The 23,178-nt window shown below is 46.9% G+C and overlaps 20 non-coding genes across 20 annotated transcripts; all 20 read left to right on the forward strand.

The window, feature by feature from the left end:
* The first annotated feature begins 91 nt into the window (after positions 1 to 91).
* Positions 92 to 198, forward strand: LOC137005645 (U6 spliceosomal RNA). Its single transcript, XR_010892385.1, has one exon. It is a non-coding gene; the product is annotated as a U6 spliceosomal RNA (small nuclear RNA).
* Positions 199 to 1,279: 1,081 nt separating this feature from the next.
* On the forward strand, positions 1,280 to 1,386 carry LOC137005646 (U6 spliceosomal RNA). The gene has a single exon (XR_010892386.1). It is a non-coding gene; the product is annotated as a U6 spliceosomal RNA (small nuclear RNA).
* Positions 1,387 to 2,475: 1,089 nt separating this feature from the next.
* On the forward strand, positions 2,476 to 2,582 carry LOC137005647 (U6 spliceosomal RNA). Its single transcript, XR_010892387.1, has one exon. It is a non-coding gene; the product is annotated as a U6 spliceosomal RNA (small nuclear RNA).
* Positions 2,583 to 3,673: 1,091 nt separating this feature from the next.
* LOC137005648 (U6 spliceosomal RNA) lies at positions 3,674 to 3,780 on the forward strand. The gene has a single exon (XR_010892388.1). It is a non-coding gene; the product is annotated as a U6 spliceosomal RNA (small nuclear RNA).
* A 1,091-nt stretch (positions 3,781 to 4,871) lies between these two features.
* Positions 4,872 to 4,978, forward strand: LOC137005650 (U6 spliceosomal RNA). Its single transcript, XR_010892389.1, has one exon. It is a non-coding gene; the product is annotated as a U6 spliceosomal RNA (small nuclear RNA).
* Positions 4,979 to 6,068: 1,090 nt separating this feature from the next.
* Positions 6,069 to 6,175, forward strand: LOC137005651 (U6 spliceosomal RNA). The gene has a single exon (XR_010892390.1). It is a non-coding gene; the product is annotated as a U6 spliceosomal RNA (small nuclear RNA).
* A 1,090-nt stretch (positions 6,176 to 7,265) lies between these two features.
* Positions 7,266 to 7,372, forward strand: LOC137005652 (U6 spliceosomal RNA). Its single transcript, XR_010892391.1, has one exon. It is a non-coding gene; the product is annotated as a U6 spliceosomal RNA (small nuclear RNA).
* A 1,091-nt stretch (positions 7,373 to 8,463) lies between these two features.
* On the forward strand, positions 8,464 to 8,570 carry LOC137005653 (U6 spliceosomal RNA). The gene has a single exon (XR_010892392.1). It is a non-coding gene; the product is annotated as a U6 spliceosomal RNA (small nuclear RNA).
* Positions 8,571 to 9,660: 1,090 nt separating this feature from the next.
* LOC137005654 (U6 spliceosomal RNA) lies at positions 9,661 to 9,767 on the forward strand. The gene has a single exon (XR_010892393.1). It is a non-coding gene; the product is annotated as a U6 spliceosomal RNA (small nuclear RNA).
* Positions 9,768 to 10,857: 1,090 nt separating this feature from the next.
* Positions 10,858 to 10,964, forward strand: LOC137005656 (U6 spliceosomal RNA). The gene has a single exon (XR_010892395.1). It is a non-coding gene; the product is annotated as a U6 spliceosomal RNA (small nuclear RNA).
* Positions 10,965 to 12,054: 1,090 nt separating this feature from the next.
* LOC137005657 (U6 spliceosomal RNA) lies at positions 12,055 to 12,161 on the forward strand. Its single transcript, XR_010892396.1, has one exon. It is a non-coding gene; the product is annotated as a U6 spliceosomal RNA (small nuclear RNA).
* A 1,090-nt stretch (positions 12,162 to 13,251) lies between these two features.
* Positions 13,252 to 13,358, forward strand: LOC137005658 (U6 spliceosomal RNA). The gene has a single exon (XR_010892397.1). It is a non-coding gene; the product is annotated as a U6 spliceosomal RNA (small nuclear RNA).
* Positions 13,359 to 14,437: 1,079 nt separating this feature from the next.
* LOC137005659 (U6 spliceosomal RNA) lies at positions 14,438 to 14,544 on the forward strand. Its single transcript, XR_010892398.1, has one exon. It is a non-coding gene; the product is annotated as a U6 spliceosomal RNA (small nuclear RNA).
* Positions 14,545 to 15,634: 1,090 nt separating this feature from the next.
* LOC137005660 (U6 spliceosomal RNA) lies at positions 15,635 to 15,741 on the forward strand. Its single transcript, XR_010892399.1, has one exon. It is a non-coding gene; the product is annotated as a U6 spliceosomal RNA (small nuclear RNA).
* A 1,091-nt stretch (positions 15,742 to 16,832) lies between these two features.
* Positions 16,833 to 16,939, forward strand: LOC137005661 (U6 spliceosomal RNA). Its single transcript, XR_010892400.1, has one exon. It is a non-coding gene; the product is annotated as a U6 spliceosomal RNA (small nuclear RNA).
* A 1,090-nt stretch (positions 16,940 to 18,029) lies between these two features.
* On the forward strand, positions 18,030 to 18,136 carry LOC137005662 (U6 spliceosomal RNA). The gene has a single exon (XR_010892401.1). It is a non-coding gene; the product is annotated as a U6 spliceosomal RNA (small nuclear RNA).
* Positions 18,137 to 19,226: 1,090 nt separating this feature from the next.
* LOC137005663 (U6 spliceosomal RNA) lies at positions 19,227 to 19,333 on the forward strand. Its single transcript, XR_010892402.1, has one exon. It is a non-coding gene; the product is annotated as a U6 spliceosomal RNA (small nuclear RNA).
* A 1,090-nt stretch (positions 19,334 to 20,423) lies between these two features.
* Positions 20,424 to 20,530, forward strand: LOC137005664 (U6 spliceosomal RNA). The gene has a single exon (XR_010892403.1). It is a non-coding gene; the product is annotated as a U6 spliceosomal RNA (small nuclear RNA).
* Positions 20,531 to 21,620: 1,090 nt separating this feature from the next.
* LOC137005666 (U6 spliceosomal RNA) lies at positions 21,621 to 21,727 on the forward strand. Its single transcript, XR_010892404.1, has one exon. It is a non-coding gene; the product is annotated as a U6 spliceosomal RNA (small nuclear RNA).
* A 1,091-nt stretch (positions 21,728 to 22,818) lies between these two features.
* LOC137005668 (U6 spliceosomal RNA) lies at positions 22,819 to 22,925 on the forward strand. Its single transcript, XR_010892406.1, has one exon. It is a non-coding gene; the product is annotated as a U6 spliceosomal RNA (small nuclear RNA).
* The last annotated feature ends 253 nt before the right edge of the window (positions 22,926 to 23,178 follow it).

Genomic DNA, 23,178 nt, shown 5'->3' on the forward strand with positions numbered 1-23,178 from the left:
TTCCTTCAGATCGCCCGCTGGGCCCTACCGCCTTGGTGAAAGCTCGCTGCTACCCGAGGCGTACATAGGCCTCGGGTGGGACAACAGGCTCGTGCTTGCTAAGGCAGCACATATACTAAAATTGGATCGATACAGAGAAGATTAGCATGGCCCCTGCGAAAGGATGACACGCAAATCCGTGAAGCGCTCCATCTTGTTGCAGGTTTGATCGACCCTCCTTCACAGAACTTGATGCATCCTCTCTTGCTCCTCTTTTTTTTTTAACTGTAGAGATCAAAACACTTTTAAAGCTTGTACTCTGGTGCCCTCGACAAGTTTGTCCACCCGTTTCCTTCATTAGATGCCATATTAAGGAGCACAGTTTTCCCCCATAAACAGACCAATGCTGGATTTGGCTATATATGTGAACACGCAAGCTCCAAGATACCTTATCTCGAAACACATTGAGCTGTTCTTCAATCAGTGTGTCCAGCCCTAGCACCGACGACCCAAAGCACTCTGTAGTGCAAGGTTCTGCAGTGGTGAGATCGCTCGCTGGGCCCTACCACCTTGGTGAAAGCTCGCTGCTACCCTCGGCCTAGATAGGCCTCAGGCGGGGTGGCTGTCTTTTGTTTTTGTTTTTTTCACTTTAGAGTTCGAAACACTTTTAAAGCTTGTACTCTGGTCCCCTCGACAAATTTGTCCACCCGCTTCCTTCAGTAGATGCCATTAGGGAACACAGTTTTCCCCCATAAACAGACCAATGAGCTCAGTCCAGGGGTCAAATCTGAGGTTCAGTCAGTTGACAGAGAGTTTACCGAAGACAGAGTTCTCCACACTTCCAAAGGCCATAGAAAATGAGTGAGGGGATCCAACCTCAAGCTAACTTAGCACCCAGAAACATCAACACTTATAGGTATATGAAAGGACAGTTGATGTAATTTAAAGGTTCTGATTGGTTCACAGTACAAATAATTCTAGCGACGTCCAACACGATGTTCTGTTCTTTACGTAAATGTGGTTATTTTAAGGCAACATGTTTGACACACCAAGTTCTCGTCCATAAGCAGCTATCATAAGGGTAACGGGTGGCCAATTACACCGACAGAAAAGCACTTTACGTTTTTCTGCCAGCTCTTTTTATTTCTCGAAAACATAGAGGCCACACCCCCTTCAGTACCTGTACTCTGGTACCTTTGACAAGTGTGCCCGCCCCCTTCCTTCCGCTGGGCCCTACCGCCTTGGTGAAAGCTCGCTGCTACCCGAGGCGTACATAGGCCTCGGGCGGGACAACAGGCTCGTGCTTGCTAAGGCAGCACATATACTAAAATTGGATCGATACAGAGAAGATTAGCATGGCCCCTGCGAAAGGATGACACGCAAATCCGTGAAGCGCTCCATCTTGTTGCAGGTTTGATCGACCCTCCTTCACAGAACTTGATGCATCCTCTCTTGCTCCTCTTTTTTTTTAACTGTAGAGATCAAAACACTTTTAAAGCTTGTACTCTGGTGCCCTCGACAAGTTTGTCCACCCGTTTCCTTCATTAGATGCCATATTAAGGAGCACAGTTTTCCCCCATAAACAGACCAATGCTGGATTTGGCTATATATGTGAACACGCAAGCTCCAAGATACCTTATCTCGAAACACATTGAGCTGTTCTTCAATCAGTGTGTCCAGCCCTAGCACCAACGACCCAAAGCACTCTGTAGTGCAAGGTTCTGCAGTGGTGAGATCGCTCGCTGGGCCCTACCACCTTGGTGAAAGCTCGCTGCTACCCGCGGCCTAGATAGGCCTCAGGCGGGGCGACAGTCTTTTGTTTTTGTTTTTTTTCACTGTAGAGTTCGAAACACTTTTAAAGCTTGTACTCTGGTCCCCTCGACAAGTTTGTCCACCCGCTTCCTTCAGTAGATGCCATTAGGGAACACAGTTTTCCCCCATAAACAGACCAATGAGCTCAGTCCAGGGGTCAAATCTGAGGTTCAGTCAGTTGACAGAGAGTTTACCGAAGACAGAGTTCTCCACACTTCCAAAGGCCATAGAAAATGAGTGAGGGGATCCAACCTCAAGCTAACTTAGCACCCAGAAACATCAACACTTATAGGTATATGAAAGGACAGTTGATGTAATTTAAAGGTTCTGATTGGTTCACAGTACAAATAATTCTAGCGACGTCCAACACGATGTTCTGTTCTTTACGTAAATGTGGTTATTTTAAGGCAACATGTTTGACACACCAAGTTCTCGTCCATAAGCAGCTATCATAAGGGTAACGGGTGGCCAATTACACCGACAGAAAAGCACTTTACGTTTTTCTGCCAGCTCTTTTTATTTCTCGAAAACATAGAGGCCACACCCCCTTCAGTACCTGTACTCTGGTACCTTTGACAAGTGTGCCCGCCCCCTTCCTTCAGATCGCCCGCTGGGCCCTACCGCCTTGGTGAAAGCTCGCTGCTACCCGAGGCGTACATAGGCCTCGGGTGGGACAACAGGCTCGTGCTTGCTAAGGCAGCACATATACTAAAATTGGATCGATACAGAGAAGATTAGCATGGCCCCTGCGAAAGGATGACACGCAAATCCGTGAAGCGCTCCATCTTGTTGCAGGTTTGATCGACCCTCCTTCACAGAACTTGATGCATCCTCTCTTGCTCCTCTTTTTTTTTTTAACTGTAGAGATCAAAACACTTTTAAAGCTTGTACTCTGGTGCCCTCGACAAGTTTGTCCACCCGTTTCCTTCATTAGATGCCATATTAAGGAGCACAGTTTTCCCCCATAAACAGACCAATGCTGGATTTGGCTATATATGTGAACACGCAAGCTCCAAGATACCTTATCTCGAAACACATTGAGCTGTTCTTCAATCAGTGTGTCCAGCCCTAGCACCGACGACCCAAAGCACTCTGTAGTGCAAGGTTCTGCAGTGGTGAGATCGCTCGCTGGGCCCTACCACCTTGGTGAAAGCTCGCTGCTACCCTCGGCCTAGATAGGCCTCAGGCGGGGTGACTGTCTTTTGTTTTTGTTTTTTTTCACTTTAGAGTTCGAAACACTTTTAAAGCTTGTACTCTGGTCCCCTCGACAAGTTTGTCCACCCGCTTCCTTCAGTAGATGCCATTAGGGAACACAGTTTTCCCCCATAAACAGACCAATGAGCTCAGTCCAGGGGTCAAATCTGAGGTTCAGTCAGTTGACAGAGAGTTTACCGAAGACAGAGTTCTCCACACTTCCAAAGGCCATAGAAAATGAGTGAGGGGATCCAACCTCAAGCTAACTTAGCACCCAGAAACATCAACACTTATAGGTATATGAAAGGACAGTTGATGTAATTTAAAGGTTCTGATTGGTTCACAGTACAAATAATTCTAGCGACGTCCAACACGATGTTCTGTTCTTTACGTAAATGTGGTTATTTTAAGGCAACATGTTTGACACACCAAGTTCTCGTCCATAAGCAGCTATCATAAGGGTAACGGGTGGCCAATTACACCGACAGAAAAGCACTTTACGTTTTTCTGCCAGCTCTTTTTATTTCTCGAAAACATAGAGGCCACACCCCCTTCAGTACCTGTACTCTGGTACCTTTGACAAGTGTGCCCGCCCCCTTCCTTCAGATCGCCCGCTGGGCCCTACCGCCTTGGTGAAAGCTCGCTGCTACCCGAGGCGTACATAGGCCTCGGGTGGGACAACAGGCTCGTGCTTGCTAAGGCAGCACATATACTAAAATTGGATCGATACAGAGAAGATTAGCATGGCCCCTGCGAAAGGATGACACGCAAATCCGTGAAGCGCTCCATCTTGTTGCAGGTTTGATCGACCCTCCTTCACAGAACTTGATGCATCCTCTCTTGCTCCTCTTTTTTTTTTTAACTGTAGAGATCAAAACACTTTTAAAGCTTGTACTCTGGTGCCCTCGACAAGTTTGTCCACCCGTTTCCTTCATTAGATGCCATATTAAGGAGCACAGTTTTCCCCCATAAACAGACCAATGCTGGATTTGGCTATATATGTGAACACGCAAGCTCCAAGATACCTTATCTCGAAACACATTGAGCTGTTCTTCAATCAGTGTGTCCAGCCCTAGCACCAACGACCCAAAGCACTCTGTAGTGCAAGGTTCTGCAGTGGTGAGATCGCTCGCTGGGCCCTACCACCTTGGTGAAAGCTCGCTGCTACCCGCGGCCTAGATAGGCCTCAGGTGGAGCTACGGTCTTTTGTTTTTGTTTTTTTTCACTGTAGAGTTCGAAACACTTTTAAAGCTTGTACTCTGGTCCCCTCGACAAGTTTGTCCACCCGCTTCCTTCAGTAGATGCCATTAGGGAACACAGTTTTCCCCCATAAAGAGACCAATGAGCTCAGTCCAGGGGTCAAATCTGAGGTTCAGTCAGTTGACAGAGAGTTTACCGAAGACAGAGTTCTCCACACTTCCAAAGGCCATAGAAAATGAGTGAGGGGATCCAACCTCAAGCTAACTTAGCACCCAGAAACATCAACACTTATAGGTATATGAAAGGACAGTTGATGTAATTTAAAGGTTCTGATTGGTTCACAGTACAAATAATTCTAGCGACGTCCAACACGATGTTCTGTTCTTTACGTAAATGTGGTTATTTTAAGGCAACATGTTTGACACACCAAGTTCTCGTCCATAAGCAGCTATCATAAGGGTAACGGGTGGCCAATTACACCGACAGAAAAGCACTTTACGTTTTTCTGCCAGCTCTTTTTATTTCTCGAAAACATAGAGGCCACACCCCCTTCAGTACCTGTACTCTGGTACCTTTGACAAGTGTGCCCGCCCCCTTCCTTCAGATCGCCCGCTGGGCCCTACCGCCTTGGTGAAAGCTCGCTGCTACCCGAGGCGTACATAGGCCTCGGGTGGGACAACAGGCTCGTGCTTGCTAAGGCAGCACATATACTAAAATTGGATCGATACAGAGAAGATTAGCATGGCCCCTGCGAAAGGATGACACGCAAATCCGTGAAGCGCTCCATCTTGTTGCAGGTTTGATCGACCCTCCTTCACAGAACTTGATGCATCCTCTCTTGCTCCTCTTTTTTTTTTAACTGTAGAGATCAAAACACTTTTAAAGCTTGTACTCTGGTGCCCTCGACAAGTTTGTCCACCCGTTTCCTTCATTAGATGCCATATTAAGGAGCACAGTTTTCCCCCATAAACAGACCAATGCTGGATTTGGCTATATATGTGAACACGCAAGCTCCAAGATACCTTATCTCGAAACACATTGAGCTGTTCTTCAATCAGTGTGTCCAGCCCTAGCACCGACGACCCAAAGCACTCTGTAGTGCAAGGTTCTGCAGTGGTGAGATCGCTCGCTGGGCCCTACCACCTTGGTGAAAGCTCGCTGCTACCCTCGGCCTAGATAGGCCTCAGGCGGGGTGACTGTCTTTTGTTTTTGTTTTTTTTCACTTTAGAGTTCGAAACACTTTTAAAGCTTGTACTCTGGTCCCCTCGACAAGTTTGTCCACCCGCTTCCTTCAGTAGATGCCATTAGGGAACACAGTTTTCCCCCATAAACAGACCAATGAGCTCAGTCCAGGGGTCAAATCTGAGGTTCAGTCAGTTGACAGAGAGTTTACCGAAGACAGAGTTCTCCACACTTCCAAAGGCCATAGAAAATGAGTGAGGGGATCCAACCTCAAGCTAACTTAGCACCCAGAAACATCAACACTTATAGGTATATGAAAGGACAGTTGATGTAATTTAAAGGTTCTGATTGGTTCACAGTACAAATAATTCTAGCGACGTCCAACACGATGTTCTGTTCTTTACGTAAATGTGGTTATTTTAAGGCAACATGTTTGACACACCAAGTTCTCGTCCATAAGCAGCTATCATAAGGGTAACGGGTGGCCAATTACACCGACAGAAAAGCACTTTACGTTTTTCTGCCAGCTCTTTTTATTTCTCGAAAACATAGAGGCCACACCCCCTTCAGTACCTGTACTCTGGTACCTTTGACAAGTGTGCCCGCCCCCTTCCTTCAGATCGCCCGCTGGGCCCTACCGCCTTGGTGAAAGCTCGCTGCTACCCGAGGCGTACATAGGCCTCGGGTGGGACAACAGGCTCGTGCTTGCTAAGGCAGCACATATACTAAAATTGGATCGATACAGAGAAGATTAGCATGGCCCCTGCGAAAGGATGACACGCAAATCCGTGAAGCGCTCCATCTTGTTGCAGGTTTGATCGACCCTCCTTCACAGAACTTGATGCATCCTCTCTTGCTCCTCTTTTTTTTTTAACTGTAGAGATCAAAACACTTTTAAAGCTTGTACTCTGGTGCCCTCGACAAGTTTGTCCACCCGTTTCCTTCATTAGATGCCATATTAAGGAGCACAGTTTTCCCCCATAAACAGACCAATGCTGGATTTGGCTATATATGTGAACACGCAAGCTCCAAGATACCTTATCTCGAAACACATTGAGCTGTTCTTCAATCAGTGTGTCCAGCCCTAGCACCAACGACCCAAAGCACTCTGTAGTGCAAGGTTCTGCAGTGGTGAGATCGCTCGCTGGGCCCTACCACCTTGGTGAAAGCTCGCTGCTACCCGCGGCCTAGATAGGCCTCAGGTGGAGCTACGGTCTTTTGTTTTTGTTTTTTTTCACTGTAGAGTTCGAAACACTTTTAAAGCTTGTACTCTGGTCCCCTCGACAAGTTTGTCCACCCGCTTCCTTCAGTAGATGCCATTAGGGAACACAGTTTTCCCCCATAAAGAGACCAATGAGCTCAGTCCAGGGGTCAAATCTGAGGTTCAGTCAGTTGACAGAGAGTTTACCGAAGACAGAGTTCTCCACACTTCCAAAGGCCATAGAAAATGAGTGAGGGGATCCAACCTCAAGCTAACTTAGCACCCAGAAACATCAACACTTATAGGTATATGAAAGGACAGTTGATGTAATTTAAAGGTTCTGATTGGTTCACAGTACAAATAATTCTAGCGACGTCCAACACGATGTTCTGTTCTTTACGTAAATGTGGTTATTTTAAGGCAACATGTTTGACACACCAAGTTCTCGTCCATAAGCAGCTATCATAAGGGTAACGGGTGGCCAATTACACCGACAGAAAAGCACTTTACGTTTTTCTGCCAGCTCTTTTTATTTCTCGAAAACATAGAGGCCACACCCCCTTCAGTACCTGTACTCTGGTACCTTTGACAAGTGTGCCCGCCCCCTTCCTTCAGATCGCCCGCTGGGCCCTACCGCCTTGGTGAAAGCTCGCTGCTACCCGAGGCGTACATAGGCCTCGGGCGGGACAACAGGCTCGTGCTTGCTAAGGCAGCACATATACTAAAATTGGATCGATACAGAGAAGATTAGCATGGCCCCTGCGAAAGGATGACACGCAAATCCGTGAAGCGCTCCATCTTGTTGCAGGTTTGATCGACCCTCCTTCACAGAACTTGATGCATCCTCTCTTGCTCCTCTTTTTTTTTTTAACTGTAGAGATCAAAACACTTTTAAAGCTTGTACTCTGGTGCCCTCGACAAGTTTGTCCACCCGTTTCCTTCATTAGATGCCATATTAAGGAGCACAGTTTTCCCCCATAAACAGACCAATGCTGGATTTGGCTATATATGTGAACACGCAAGCTCCAAGATACCTTATCTCGAAACACATTGAGCTGTTCTTCAATCAGTGTGTCCAGCCCTAGCACCGACGACCCAAAGCACTCTGTAGTGCAAGGTTCTGCAGTGGTGAGATCGCTCGCTGGGCCCTACCACCTTGGTGAAAGCTCGCTGCTACCCTCGGCCTAGATAGGCCTCAGGCGGGGTGACTGTCTTTTGTTTTTGTTTTTTTTCACTTTAGAGTTCGAAACACTTTTAAAGCTTGTACTCTGGTCCCCTCGACAAGTTTGTCCACCCGCTTCCTTCAGTAGATGCCATTAGGGAACACAGTTTTCCCCCATAAACAGACCAATGAGCTCAGTCCAGGGGTCAAATCTGAGGTTCAGTCAGTTGACAGAGAGTTTACCGAAGACAGAGTTCTCCACACTTCCAAAGGCCATAGAAAATGAGTGAGGGGATCCAACCTCAAGCTAACTTAGCACCCAGAAACATCAACACTTATAGGTATATGAAAGGACAGTTGATGTAATTTAAAGGTTCTGATTGGTTCACAGTACAAATAATTCTAGCGACGTCCAACACGATGTTCTGTTCTTTACGTAAATGTGGTTATTTTAAGGCAACATGTTTGACACACCAAGTTCTCGTCCATAAGCAGCTATCATAAGGGTAACGGGTGGCCAATTACACCGACAGAAAAGCACTTTACGTTTTTCTGCCAGCTCTTTTTATTTCTCGAAAACATAGAGGCCACACCCCCTTCAGTACCTGTACTCTGGTACCTTTGACAAGTGTGCCCGCCCCCTTCCTTCAGATCGCCCGCTGGGCCCTACCGCCTTGGTGAAAGCTCGCTGCTACCCGAGGCGTACATAGGCCTCGGGTGGGACAACAGGCTCGTGCTTGCTAAGGCAGCACATATACTAAAATTGGATCGATACAGAGAAGATTAGCATGGCCCCTGCGAAAGGATGACACGCAAATCCGTGAAGCGCTCCATCTTGTTGCAGGTTTGATCGACCCTCCTTCACAGAACTTGATGCATCCTCTCTTGCTCCTCTTTTTTTTTTAACTGTAGAGATCAAAACACTTTTAAAGCTTGTACTCTGGTGCCCTCGACAAGTTTGTCCACCCGTTTCCTTCATTAGATGCCATATTAAGGAGCACAGTTTTCCCCCATAAACAGACCAATGCTGGATTTGGCTATATATGTGAACACGCAAGCTCCAAGATACCTTATCTCGAAACACATTGAGCTGTTCTTCAATCAGTGTGTCCAGCCCTAGCACCGACGACCCAAAGCACTCTGTAGTGCAAGGTTCTGCAGTGGTGAGATCGCTCGCTGGGCCCTACCACCTTGGTGAAAGCTCGCTGCTACCCTCGGCCTAGATAGGCCTCAGGCGGGGCGACTGTCTTTTGTTTTTGTTTTTTTTCACTGTAGAGTTCGAAACACTTTTAAAGCTTGTACTCTGGTCCCCTCGACAAGTTTGTCCACCCGCTTCCTTCAGTAGATGCCATTAGGGAACACAGTTTTCCCCCATAAACAGACCAATGAGCTCAGTCCAGGGGTCAAATCTGAGGTTCAGTCAGTTGACAGAGAGTTTACCGAAGACAGAGTTCTCCACACTTCCAAAGGCCATAGAAAATGAGTGAGGGGATCCAACCTCAAGCTAACTTAGCACCCAGAAACATCAACACTTATAGGTATATGAAAGGACAGTTGATGTAATTTAAAGGTTCTGATTGGTTCACAGTACAAATAATTCTAGCGACGTCCAACACGATGTTCTGTTCTTTACGTAAATGTGGTTATTTTAAGGCAACATGTTTGACACACCAAGTTCTCGTCCATAAGCAGCTATCATAAGGGTAACGGGTGGCCAATTACACCGACAGAAAAGCACTTTACGTTTTTCTGCCAGCTCTTTTTATTTCTCGAAAACATAGAGGCCACACCCCCTTCAGTACCTGTACTCTGGTACCTTTGACAAGTGTGCCCGCCCCCTTCCTTCAGATCGCCCGCTGGGCCCTACCGCCTTGGTGAAAGCTCGCTGCTACCCGAGGCGTACATAGGCCTCGGGTGGGACAACAGGCTCGTGCTTGCTAAGGCAGCACATATACTAAAATTGGATCGATACAGAGAAGATTAGCATGGCCCCTGCGAAAGGATGACACGCAAATCCGTGAAGCGCTCCATCTTGTTGCAGGTTTGATCGACCCTCCTTCACAGAACTTGATGCATCCTCTCTTGCTCCTCTTTTTTTTTTAACTGTAGAGATCAAAACACTTTTAAAGCTTGTACTCTGGTGCCCTCGACAAGTTTGTCCACCCGTTTCCTTCATTAGATGCCATATTAAGGAGCACAGTTTTCCCCCATAAACAGACCAATGCTGGATTTGGCTATATATGTGAACACGCAAGCTCCAAGATACCTTATCTCGAAACACATTGAGCTGTTCTTCAATCAGTGTGTCCAGCCCTAGCACCGACGACCCAAAGCACTCTGTAGTGCAAGGTTCTGCAGTGGTGAGATCGCTCGCTGGGCCCTACCACCTTGGTGAAAGCTCGCTGCTACCCGAGGCCTAGATAGGCCTCAGGCGGAGCTACGGTCTTTTGTTTTTGTTTTTTTTCACTGTAGAGTTCGAAACACTTTTAAAGCTTGTACTCTGGTCCCCTCGACAAGTTTGTCCACCCGCTTCCTTCAGTAGATGCCATTAGGGAACACAGTTTTCCCCCATAAACAGACCAATGAGCTCAGTCCAGGGGTCAAATCTGAGGTTCAGTCAGTTGACAGAGAGTTTACCGAAGACAGAGTTCTCCACACTTCCAAAGGCCATAGAAAATGAGTGAGGGGATCCAACCTCAAGCTAACTTAGCACCCAGAAACATCAACACTTATAGGTATATGAAAGGACAGTTGATGTAATTTAAAGGTTCTGATTGGTTCACAGTACAAATAATTCTAGCGACGTCCAACACGATGTTCTGTTCTTTACGTAAATGTGGTTATTTTAAGGCAACATGTTTGACACACCAAGTTCTCGTCCATAAGCAGCTATCATAAGGGTAACGGGTGGCCAATTACACCGACAGAAAAGCACTTTACGTTTTTCTGCCAGCTCTTTTTATTTCTCGAAAACATAGAGGCCACACCCCCTTCAGTACCTGTACTCTGGTACCTTTGACAAGTGTGCCCGCCCCCTTCCTTCAGATCGCCCGCTGGGCCCTACCGCCTTGGTGAAAGCTCGCTGCTACCCGAGGCGTACATAGGCCTCGGGTGGGACAACAGGCTCGTGCTTGCTAAGGCAGCACATATACTAAAATTGGATCGATACAGAGAAGATTAGCATGGCCCCTGCGAAAGGATGACACGCAAATCCGTGAAGCGCTCCATCTTGTTGCAGGTTTGATCGACCCTCCTTCACAGAACTTGATGCATCCTCTCTTGCTCCTCTTTTTTTTTTAACTGTAGAGATCAAAACACTTTTAAAGCTTGTACTCTGGTGCCCTCGACAAGTTTGTCCACCCGTTTCCTTCATTAGATGCCATATTAAGGAGCACAGTTTTCCCCCATAAACAGACCAATGCTGGATTTGGCTATATATGTGAACACGCAAGCTCCAAGATACCTTATCTCGAAACACATTGAGCTGTTCTTCAATCAGTGTGTCCAGCCCTAGCACCGACGACCCAAAGCACTCTGTAGTGCAAGGTTCTGCAGTGGTGAGATCGCTCGCTGGGCCCTACCACCTTGGTGAAAGCTCGCTGCTACCCTCGGCCTAGATAGGCCTCAGGCGGGGTGACTGTCTTTTGTTTTTGTTTTTTTTCACTTTAGAGTTCGAAACACTTTTAAAGCTTGTACTCTGGTCCCCTCGACAAGTTTGTCCACCCGCTTCCTTCAGTAGATGCCATTAGGGAACACAGTTTTCCCCCATAAACAGACCAATGAGCTCAGTCCAGGGGTCAAATCTGAGGTTCAGTCAGTTGACAGAGAGTTTACCGAAGACAGAGTTCTCCACACTTCCAAAGGCCATAGAAAATGAGTGAGGGGATCCAACCTCAAGCTAACTTAGCACCCAGAAACATCAACACTTATAGGTATATGAAAGGACAGTTGATGTAATTTAAAGGTTCTGATTGGTTCACAGTACAAATAATTCTAGCGACGTCCAACACGATGTTCTGTTCTTTACGTAAATGTGGTTATTTTAAGGCAACATGTTTGACACACCAAGTTCTCGTCCATAAGCAGCTATCATAAGGGTAACGGGTGGCCAATTACACCGACAGAAAAGCACTTTACGTTTTTCTGCCAGCTCTTTTTATTTCTCGAAAACATAGAGGCCACACCCCCTTCAGTACCTGTACTCTGGTACCTTTGACAAGTGTGCCCGCCCCCTTCCTTCAGATCGCCCGCTGGGCCCTACCGCCTTGGTGAAAGCTCGCTGCTACCCGAGGCGTACATAGGCCTCGGGTGGGACAACAGGCTCGTGCTTGCTAAGGCAGCACATATACTAAAATTGGATCGATACAGAGAAGATTAGCATGGCCCCTGCGAAAGGATGACACGCAAATCCGTGAAGCGCTCCATCTTGTTGCAGGTTTGATCGACCCTCCTTCACAGAACTTGATGCATCCTCTCTTGCTCCTCTTTTTTTTTTAACTGTAGAGATCAAAACACTTTTAAAGCTTGTACTCTGGTGCCCTCGACAAGTTTGTCCACCCGTTTCCTTCATTAGATGCCATATTAAGGAGCACAGTTTTCCCCCATAAACAGACCAATGCTGGATTTGGCTATATATGTGAACACGCAAGCTCCAAGATACCTTATCTCGAAACACATTGAGCTGTTCTTCAATCAGTGTGTCCAGCCCTAGCACCGACGACCCAAAGCACTCTGTAGTGCAAGGTTCTGCAGTGGTGAGATCGCTCGCTGGGCCCTACCACCTTGGTGAAAGCTCGCTGCTACCCTCGGCCTAGATAGGCCTCAGGCGGGGCGACTGTCTTTTGTTTTTGTTTTTTTTCACTGTAGAGTTCGAAACACTTTTAAAGCTTGTACTCTGGTCCCCTCGACAAGTTTGTCCACCCGCTTCCTTCAGTAGATGCCATTAGGGAACACAGTTTTCCCCCATAAACAGACCAATGAGCTCAGTCCAGGGGTCAAATCTGAGGTTCAGTCAGTTGACAGAGAGTTTACCGAAGACAGAGTTCTCCACACTTCCAAAGGCCATAGAAAATGAGTGAGGGGATCCAACCTCAAGCTAACTTAGCACCCAGAAACATCAACACTTATAGGTATATGAAAGGACAGTTGATGTAATTTAAAGGTTCTGATTGGTTCACAGTACAAATAATTCTAGCGACGTCCAACACGATGTTCTGTTCTTTACGTAAATGTGGTTATTTTAAGGCAACATGTTTGACACACCAAGTTCTCGTCCATAAGCAGCTATCATAAGGGTAACGGGTGGCCAATTACACCGACAGAAAAGCACTTTACGTTTTTCTGCCAGCTCTTTTTATTTCTCGAAAACATAGAGGCCACACCCCCTTCAGTACCTGTACTCTGGTACCTTTGACAAGTGTGCCCGCCCCCTTCCTTCAGATCGCCCGCTGGGCCCTACCGCCTTGGTGAAAGCTCGCTGCTACCCGAGGCGTACATAGGCCTCGGGTGGGACAACAGGCTCGTGCTTGCTAAGGCAGCACATATACTAAAATTGGATCGATACAGAGAAGATTAGCATGGCCCCTGCGAAAGGATGACACGCAAATCCGTGAAGCGCTCCATCTTGTTGCAGGTTTGATCGACCCTCCTTCACAGAACTTGATGCATCCTCTCTTGCTCCTCTTTTTTTTTTAACTGTAGAGATCAAAACACTTTTAAAGCTTGTACTCTGGTGCCCTCGACAAGTTTGTCCACCCGTTTCCTTCATTAGATGCCATATTAAGGAGCACAGTTTTCCCCCATAAACAGACCAATGCTGGATTTGGCTATATATGTGAACACGCAAGCTCCAAGATACCTTATCTCGAAACACATTGAGCTGTTCTTCAATCAGTGTGTCCAGCCCTAGCACCGACGACCCAAAGCACTCTGTAGTGCAAGGTTCTGCAGTGGTGAGATCGCTCGCTGGGCCCTACCACCTTGGTGAAAGCTCGCTGCTACCCTCGGCCTAGATAGGCCTCAGGCGGGGTGACTGTCTTTTGTTTTTGTTTTTTTTCACTTTAGAGTTCGAAACACTTTTAAAGCTTGTACTCTGGTCCCCTCGACAAGTTTGTCCACCCGCTTCCTTCAGTAGATGCCATTAGGGAACACAGTTTTCCCCCATAAACAGACCAATGAGCTCAGTCCAGGGGTCAAATCTGAGGTTCAGTCAGTTGACAGAGAGTTTACCGAAGACAGAGTTCTCCACACTTCCAAAGGCCATAGAAAATGAGTGAGGGGATCCAACCTCAAGCTAACTTAGCACCCAGAAACATCAACACTTATAGGTATATGAAAGGACAGTTGATGTAATTTAAAGGTTCTGATTGGTTCACAGTACAAATAATTCTAGCGACGTCCAACACGATGTTCTGTTCTTTACGTAAATGTGGTTATTTTAAGGCAACATGTTTGACACACCAAGTTCTCGTCCATAAGCAGCTATCATAAGGGTAACGGGTGGCCAATTACACCGACAGAAAAGCACTTTACGTTTTTCTGCCAGCTCTTTTTATTTCTCGAAAACATAGAGGCCACACCCCCTTCAGTACCTGTACTCTGGTACCTTTGACAAGTGTGCCCGCCCCCCTTCCGCTGGGCCCTACCGCCTTGGTGAAAGCTCGCTGCTACCCGAGGCGTACATAGGCCTCGGGCGGGACAACAGGCTCGTGCTTGCTAAGGCAGCACATATACTAAAATTGGATCGATACAGAGAAGATTAGCATGGCCCCTGCGAAAGGATGACACGCAAATCCGTGAAGCGCTCCATCTTGTTGCAGGTTTGATCGACCCTCCTTCACAGAACTTGATGCATCCTCTCTTGCTCCTCTTTTTTTTTTAACTGTAGAGATCAAAACACTTTTAAAGCTTGTACTCTGGTGCCCTCGACAAGTTTGTCCACCCGTTTCCTTCATTAGATGCCATATTAAGGAGCACAGTTTTCCCCCATAAACAGACCAATGCTGGATTTGGCTATATATGTGAACACGCAAGCTCCAAGATACCTTATCTCGAAACACATTGAGCTGTTCTTCAATCAGTGTGTCCAGCCCTAGCACCGACGACCCAAAGCACTCTGTAGTGCAAGGTTCTGCAGTGGTGAGATCGCTCGCTGGGCCCTACCACCTTGGTGAAAGCTCGCTGCTACCCGCGGCCTAGATAGGCCTCAGGCGGGGCGACTGTCTTTTGTTTTTGTTTTTTTTCACTGTAGAGTTCGAAACACTTTTAAAGCTTGTACTCTGGTCCCCTCGACAAGTTTGTCCACCCGCTTCCTTCAGTAGATGCCATTAGGGAACACAGTTTTCCCCCATAAACAGACCAATGAGCTCAGTCCAGGGGTCAAATCTGAGGTTCAGTCAGTTGACAGAGAGTTTACCGAAGACAGAGTTCTCCACACTTCCAAAGGCCATAGAAAATGAGTGAGGGGATCCAACCTCAAGCTAACTTAGCACCCAGAAACATCAACACTTATAGGTATATGAAAGGACAGTTGATGTAATTTAAAGGTTCTGATTGGTTCACAGTACAAATAATTCTAGCGACGTCCAACACGATGTTCTGTTCTTTACGTAAATGTGGTTATTTTAAGGCAACATGTTTGACACACCAAGTTCTCGTCCATAAGCAGCTATCATAAGGGTAACGGGTGGCCAATTACACCGACAGAAAAGCACTTTACGTTTTTCTGCCAGCTCTTTTTATTTCTCGAAAACATAGAGGCCACACCCCCTTCAGTACCTGTACTCTGGTACCTTTGACAAGTGTGCCCGCCCCCTTCCTTCAGATCGCCCGCTGGGCCCTACCGCCTTGGTGAAAGCTCGCTGCTACCCGAGGCGTACATAGGCCTCGGGTGGGACAACAGGCTCGTGCTTGCTAAGGCAGCACATATACTAAAATTGGATCGATACAGAGAAGATTAGCATGGCCCCTGCGAAAGGATGACACGCAAATCCGTGAAGCGCTCCATCTTGTTGCAGGTTTGATCGACCCTCCTTCACAGAACTTGATGCATCCTCTCTTGCTCCTCTTTTTTTTTTTAACTGTAGAGATCAAAACACTTTTAAAGCTTGTACTCTGGTGCCCTCGACAAGTTTGTCCACCCGTTTCCTTCATTAGATGCCATATTAAGGAGCACAGTTTTCCCCCATAAACAGACCAATGCTGGATTTGGCTATATATGTGAACACGCAAGCTCCAAGATACCTTATCTCGAAACACATTGAGCTGTTCTTCAATCAGTGTGTCCAGCCCTAGCACCGACGACCCAAAGCACTCTGTAGTGCAAGGTTCTGCAGTGGTGAGATCGCTCGCTGGGCCCTACCACCTTGGTGAAAGCTCGCTGCTACCCTCGGCCTAGATAGGCCTCAGGCGGGGTGACTGTCTTTTGTTTTTGTTTTTTTTCACTGTAGAGTTCGAAACACTTTTAAAGCTTGTACTCTGGTCCCCTCGACAAGTTTGTCCACCCGCTTCCTTCAGTAGATGCCATTAGGGAACACAGTTTTCCCCCATAAACAGACCAATGAGCTCAGTCCAGGGGTCAAATCTGAGGTTCAGTCAGTTGACAGAGAGTTTACCGAAGACAGAGTTCTCCACACTTCCAAAGGCCATAGAAAATGAGTGAGGGGATCCAACCTCAAGCTAACTTAGCACCCAGAAACATCAACACTTATAGGTATATGAAAGGACAGTTGATGTAATTTAAAGGTTCTGATTGGTTCACAGTACAAATAATTCTAGCGACGTCCAACACGATGTTCTGTTCTTTACGTAAATGTGGTTATTTTAAGGCAACATGTTTGACACACCAAGTTCTCGTCCATAAGCAGCTATCATAAGGGTAACGGGTGGCCAATTACACCGACAGAAAAGCACTTTACGTTTTTCTGCCAGCTCTTTTTATTTCTCGAAAACATAGAGGCCACACCCCCTTCAGTACCTGTACTCTGGTACCTTTGACAAGTGTGCCCGCCCCCTTCCTTCAGATCGCCCGCTGGGCCCTACCGCCTTGGTGAAAGCTCGCTGCTACCCGAGGCGTACATAGGCCTCGGGTGGGACAACAGGCTCGTGCTTGCTAAGGCAGCACATATACTAAAATTGGATCGATACAGAGAAGATTAGCATGGCCCCTGCGAAAGGATGACACGCAAATCCGTGAAGCGCTCCATCTTGTTGCAGGTTTGATCGACCCTCCTTCACAGAACTTGATGCATCCTCTCTTGCTCCTCTTTTTTTTTTAACTGTAGAGATCAAAACACTTTTAAAGCTTGTACTCTGGTGCCCTCGACAAGTTTGTCCACCCGTTTCCTTCATTAGATGCCATATTAAGGAGCACAGTTTTCCCCCATAAACAGACCAATGCTGGATTTGGCTATATATGTGAACACGCAAGCTCCAAGATACCTTATCTCGAAACACATTGAGCTGTTCTTCAATCAGTGTGTCCAGCCCTAGCACCAACGACCCAAAGCACTCTGTAGTGCAAGGTTCTGCAGTGGTGAGATCGCTCGCTGGGCCCTACCACCTTGGTGAAAGCTCGCTGCTACCCGCGGCCTAGATAGGCCTCAGGCGGGGCGACAGTCTTTTGTTTTTGTTTTTTTTCACTGTAGAGTTCGAAACACTTTTAAAGCTTGTACTCTGGTCCCCTCGACAAGTTTGTCCACCCGCTTCCTTCAGTAGATGCCATTAGGGAACACAGTTTTCCCCCATAAACAGACCAATGAGCTCAGTCCAGGGGTCAAATCTGAGGTTCAGTCAGTTGACAGAGAGTTTACCGAAGACAGAGTTCTCCACACTTCCAAAGGCCATAGAAAATGAGTGAGGGGATCCAACCTCAAGCTAACTTAGCACCCAGAAACATCAACACTTATAGGTATATGAAAGGACAGTTGATGTAATTTAAAGGTTCTGATTGGTTCACAGTACAAATAATTCTAGCGACGTCCAACACGATGTTCTGTTCTTTACGTAAATGTGGTTATTTTAAGGCAACATGTTTGACACACCAAGTTCTCGTCCATAAGCAGCTATCATAAGGGTAACGGGTGGCCAATTACACCGACAGAAAAGCACTTTACGTTTTTCTGCCAGCTCTTTTTATTTCTCGAAAACATAGAGGCCACACCCCCTTCAGTACCTGTACTCTGGTACCTTTGACAAGTGTGCCCGCCCCCTTCCTTCAGATCGCCCGCTGGGCCCTACCGCCTTGGTGAAAGCTCGCTGCTACCCGAGGCGTACATAGGCCTCGGGTGGGACAACAGGCTCGTGCTTGCTAAGGCAGCACATATACTAAAATTGGATCGATACAGAGAAGATTAGCATGGCCCCTGCGAAAGGATGACACGCAAATCCGTGAAGCGCTCCATCTTGTTGCAGGTTTGATCGACCCTCCTTCACAGAACTTGATGCATCCTCTCTTGCTCCTCTTTTTTTTTTAACTGTAGAGATCAAAACACTTTTAAAGCTTGTACTCTGGTGCCCTCGACAAGTTTGTCCACCCGTTTCCTTCATTAGATGCCATATTAAGGAGCACAGTTTTCCCCCATAAACAGACCAATGCTGGATTTGGCTATATATGTGAACACGCAAGCTCCAAGATACCTTATCTCGAAACACATTGAGCTGTTCTTCAATCAGTGTGTCCAGCCCTAGCACCGACGACCCAAAGCACTCTGTAGTGCAAGGTTCTGCAGTGGTGAGATCGCTCGCTGGGCCCTACCACCTTGGTGAAAGCTCGCTGCTACCCTCGGCCTAGATAGGCCTCAGGCGGGGTGACTGTCTTTTGTTTTTGTTTTTTTTCACTTTAGAGTTCGAAACACTTTTAAAGCTTGTACTCTGGTCCCCTCGACAAGTTTGTCCACCCGCTTCCTTCAGTAGATGCCATTAGGGAACACAGTTTTCCCCCATAAACAGACCAATGAGCTCAGTCCAGGGGTCAAATCTGAGGTTCAGTCAGTTGACAGAGAGTTTACCGAAGACAGAGTTCTCCACACTTCCAAAGGCCATAGAAAATGAGTGAGGGGATCCAACCTCAAGCTAACTTAGCACCCAGAAACATCAACACTTATAGGTATATGAAAGGACAGTTGATGTAATTTAAAGGTTCTGATTGGTTCACAGTACAAATAATTCTAGCGACGTCCAACACGATGTTCTGTTCTTTACGTAAATGTGGTTATTTTAAGGCAACATGTTTGACACACCAAGTTCTCGTCCATAAGCAGCTATCATAAGGGTAACGGGTGGCCAATTACACCGACAGAAAAGCACTTTACGTTTTTCTGCCAGCTCTTTTTATTTCTCGAAAACATAGAGGCCACACCCCCTTCAGTACCTGTACTCTGGTACCTTTGACAAGTGTGCCCGCCCCCTTCCTTCAGATCGCCCGCTGGGCCCTACCGCCTTGGTGAAAGCTCGCTGCTACCCGAGGCGTACATAGGCCTCGGGTGGGACAACAGGCTCGTGCTTGCTAAGGCAGCACATATACTAAAATTGGATCGATACAGAGAAGATTAGCATGGCCCCTGCGAAAGGATGACACGCAAATCCGTGAAGCGCTCCATCTTGTTGCAGGTTTGATCGACCCTCCTTCACAGAACTTGATGCATCCTCTCTTGCTCCTCTTTTTTTTTTAACTGTAGAGATCAAAACACTTTTAAAGCTTGTACTCTGGTGCCCTCGACAAGTTTGTCCACCCGTTTCCTTCATTAGATGCCATATTAAGGAGCACAGTTTTCCCCCATAAACAGACCAATGCTGGATTTGGCTATATATGTGAACACGCAAGCTCCAAGATACCTTATCTCGAAACACATTGAGCTGTTCTTCAATCAGTGTGTCCAGCCCTAGCACCGACGACCCAAAGCACTCTGTAGTGCAAGGTTCTGCAGTGGTGAGATCGCTCGCTGGGCCCTACCACCTTGGTGAAAGCTCGCTGCTACCCTCGGCCTAGATAGGCCTCAGGCGGGGTGACTGTCTTTTGTTTTTGTTTTTTTTCACTTTAGAGTTCGAAACACTTTTAAAGCTTGTACTCTGGTCCCCTCGACAAGTTTGTCCACCCGCTTCCTTCAGTAGATGCCATTAGGGAACACAGTTTTCCCCCATAAACAGACCAATGAGCTCAGTCCAGGGGTCAAATCTGAGGTTCAGTCAGTTGACAGAGAGTTTACCGAAGACAGAGTTCTCCACACTTCCAAAGGCCATAGAAAATGAGTGAGGGGATCCAACCTCAAGCTAACTTAGCACCCAGAAACATCAACACTTATAGGTATATGAAAGGACAGTTGATGTAATTTAAAGGTTCTGATTGGTTCACAGTACAAATAATTCTAGCGACGTCCAACACGATGTTCTGTTCTTTACGTAAATGTGGTTATTTTAAGGCAACATGTTTGACACACCAAGTTCTCGTCCATAAGCAGCTATCATAAGGGTAACGGGTGGCCAATTACACCGACAGAAAAGCACTTTACGTTTTTCTGCCAGCTCTTTTTATTTCTCGAAAACATAGAGGCCACACCCCCTTCAGTACCTGTACTCTGGTACCTTTGACAAGTGTGCCCGCCCCCTTCCTTCAGATCGCCCGCTGGGCCCTACCGCCTTGGTGAAAGCTCGCTGCTACCCGAGGCGTACATAGGCCTCGGGTGGGACAACAGGCTCGTGCTTGCTAAGGCAGCACATATACTAAAATTGGATCGATACAGAGAAGATTAGCATGGCCCCTGCGAAAGGATGACACGCAAATCCGTGAAGCGCTCCATCTTGTTGCAGGTTTGATCGACCCTCCTTCACAGAACTTGATGCATCCTCTCTTGCTCCTCTTTTTTTTTTAACTGTAGAGATCAAAACACTTTTAAAGCTTGTACTCTGGTGCCCTCGACAAGTTTGTCCACCCGTTTCCTTCATTAGATGCCATATTAAGGAGCACAGTTTTCCCCCATAAACAGACCAATGCTGGATTTGGCTATATATGTGAACACGCAAGCTCCAAGATACCTTATCTCGAAACACATTGAGCTGTTCTTCAATCAGTGTGTCCAGCCCTAGCACCGACGACCCAAAGCACTCTGTAGTGCAAGGTTCTGCAGTGGTGAGATCGCTCGCTGGGCCCTACCACCTTGGTGAAAGCTCGCTGCTACCCTCGGCCTAGATAGGCCTCAGGCGGGGTGACTGTCTTTTGTTTTTGTTTTTTTTCACTGTAGAGTTCGAAACACTTTTAAAGCTTGTACTCTGGTCCCCTCGACAAGTTTGTCCACCCGCTTCCTTCAGTAGATGCCATTAGGGAACACAGTTTTCCCCCATAAACAGACCAATGAGCTCAGTCCAGGGGTCAAATCTGAGGTTCAGTCAGTTGACAGAGAGTTTACCGAAGACAGAGTTCTCCACACTTCCAAAGGCCATAGAAAATGAGTGAGGGGATCCAACCTCAAGCTAACTTAGCACCCAGAAACATCAACACTTATAGGTATATGAAAGGACAGTTGATGTAATTTAAAGGTTCTGATTGGTTCACAGTACAAATAATTCTAGCGACGTCCAACACGATGTTCTGTTCTTTACGTAAATGTGGTTATTTTAAGGCAACATGTTTGACACACCAAGTTCTCGTCCATAAGCAGCTATCATAAGGGTAACGGGTGGCCAATTACACCGACAGAAAAGCACTTTACGTTTTTCTGCCAGCTCTTTTTATTTCTCGAAAACATAGAGGCCACACCCCCTTCAGTACCTGTACTCTGGTACCTTTGACAAGTGTGCCCGCCCCCTTCCTTCAGATCGCCCGCTGGGCCCTACCGCCTTGGTGAAAGCTCGCTGCTACCCGAGGCGTACATAGGCCTCGGGTGGGACAACAGGCTCGTGCTTGCTAAGGCAGCACATATACTAAAATTGGATCGATACAGAGAAGATTAGCATGGCCCCTGCGAAAGGATGACACGCAAATCCGTGAAGCGCTCCATCTTGTTGCAGGTTTGATCGACCCTCCTTCACAGAACTTGATGCATCCTCTCTTGCTCCTCTTTTTTTTTTTAACTGTAGAGATCAAAACACTTTTAAAGCTTGTACTCTGGTGCCCTCGACAAGTTTGTCCACCCGTTTCCTTCATTAGATGCCATATTAAGGAGCACAGTTTTCCCCCATAAACAGACCAATGCTGGATTTGGCTATATATGTGAACACGCAAGCTCCAAGATACCTTATCTCGAAACACATTGAGCTGTTCTTCAATCAGTGTGTCCAGCCCTAGCACCGACGACCCAAAGCACTCTGTAGTGCAAGGTTCTGCAGTGGTGAGATCGCTCGCTGGGCCCTACCACCTTGGTGAAAGCTCGCTGCTACCCGCGGCCTAGATAGGCCTCAGGTGGAGCTACGGTCTTTTGTTTTTGTTTTTTTTCACTGTAGAGTTCGAAACACTTTTAAAGCTTGTACTCTGGTCCCCTCGACAAGTTTGTCCACCCGCTTCCTTCAGTAGATGCCATTAGGGAACACAGTTTTCCCCCATAAACAGACCAATGAGCTCAGTCCAGGGGTCAAATCTGAGGTTCAGTCAGTTGACAGAGAGTTTACCGAAGACAGAGTTCTCCACACTTCCAAAGGCCATAGAAAATGAGTGAGGGGATCCAACCTCAAGCTAACTTAGCACCCAGAAACATCAACACTTATAGGTATATGAAAGGACAGTTGATGTAATTTAAAGGTTCTGATTGGTTCACAGTACAAATAATTCTAGCGACGTCCAACACGATGTTCTGTTCTTTACGTAAATGTGGTTATTTTAAGGCAACATGTTTGACACACCAAGTTCTCGTCCATAAGCAGCTATCATAAGGGTAACGGGTGGCCAATTACACCGACAGAAAAGCACTTTACGTTTTTCTGCCAGCTCTTTTTATTTCTCGAAAACATAGAGGCCACACCCCCTTCAGTACCTGTACTCTGGTACCTTTGACAAGTGTGCCCGCCCCCTTCCTTCAGATCGCCCGCTGGGCCCTACCGCCTTGGTGAAAGCTCGCTGCTACCCGAGGCGTACATAGGCCTCGGGTGGGACAACAGGCTCGTGCTTGCTAAGGCAGCACATATACTAAAATTGGATCGATACAGAGAAGATTAGCATGGCCCCTGCGAAAGGATGACACGCAAATCCGTGAAGCGCTCCATCTTGTTGCAGGTTTGATCGACCCTCCTTCACAGAACTTGATGCATCCTCTCTTGCTCCTCTTTTTTTTTTAACTGTAGAGATCAAAACACTTTTAAAGCTTGTACTCTGGTGCCCTCGACAAGTTTGTCCACCCGTTTCCTTCATTAGATGCCATATTAAGGAGCACAGTTTTCCCCCATAAACAGACCAATGCTGGATTTGGCTATATATGTGAACACGCAAGCTCCAAGATACCTTATCTCGAAACACATTGAGCTG

Source organism: Chanodichthys erythropterus, chromosome 17 (assembly GCF_024489055.1).
Source record: "Chanodichthys erythropterus isolate Z2021 chromosome 17, ASM2448905v1, whole genome shotgun sequence".
NCBI lineage: Eukaryota > Metazoa > Chordata > Actinopteri > Cypriniformes > Xenocyprididae > Chanodichthys > Chanodichthys erythropterus.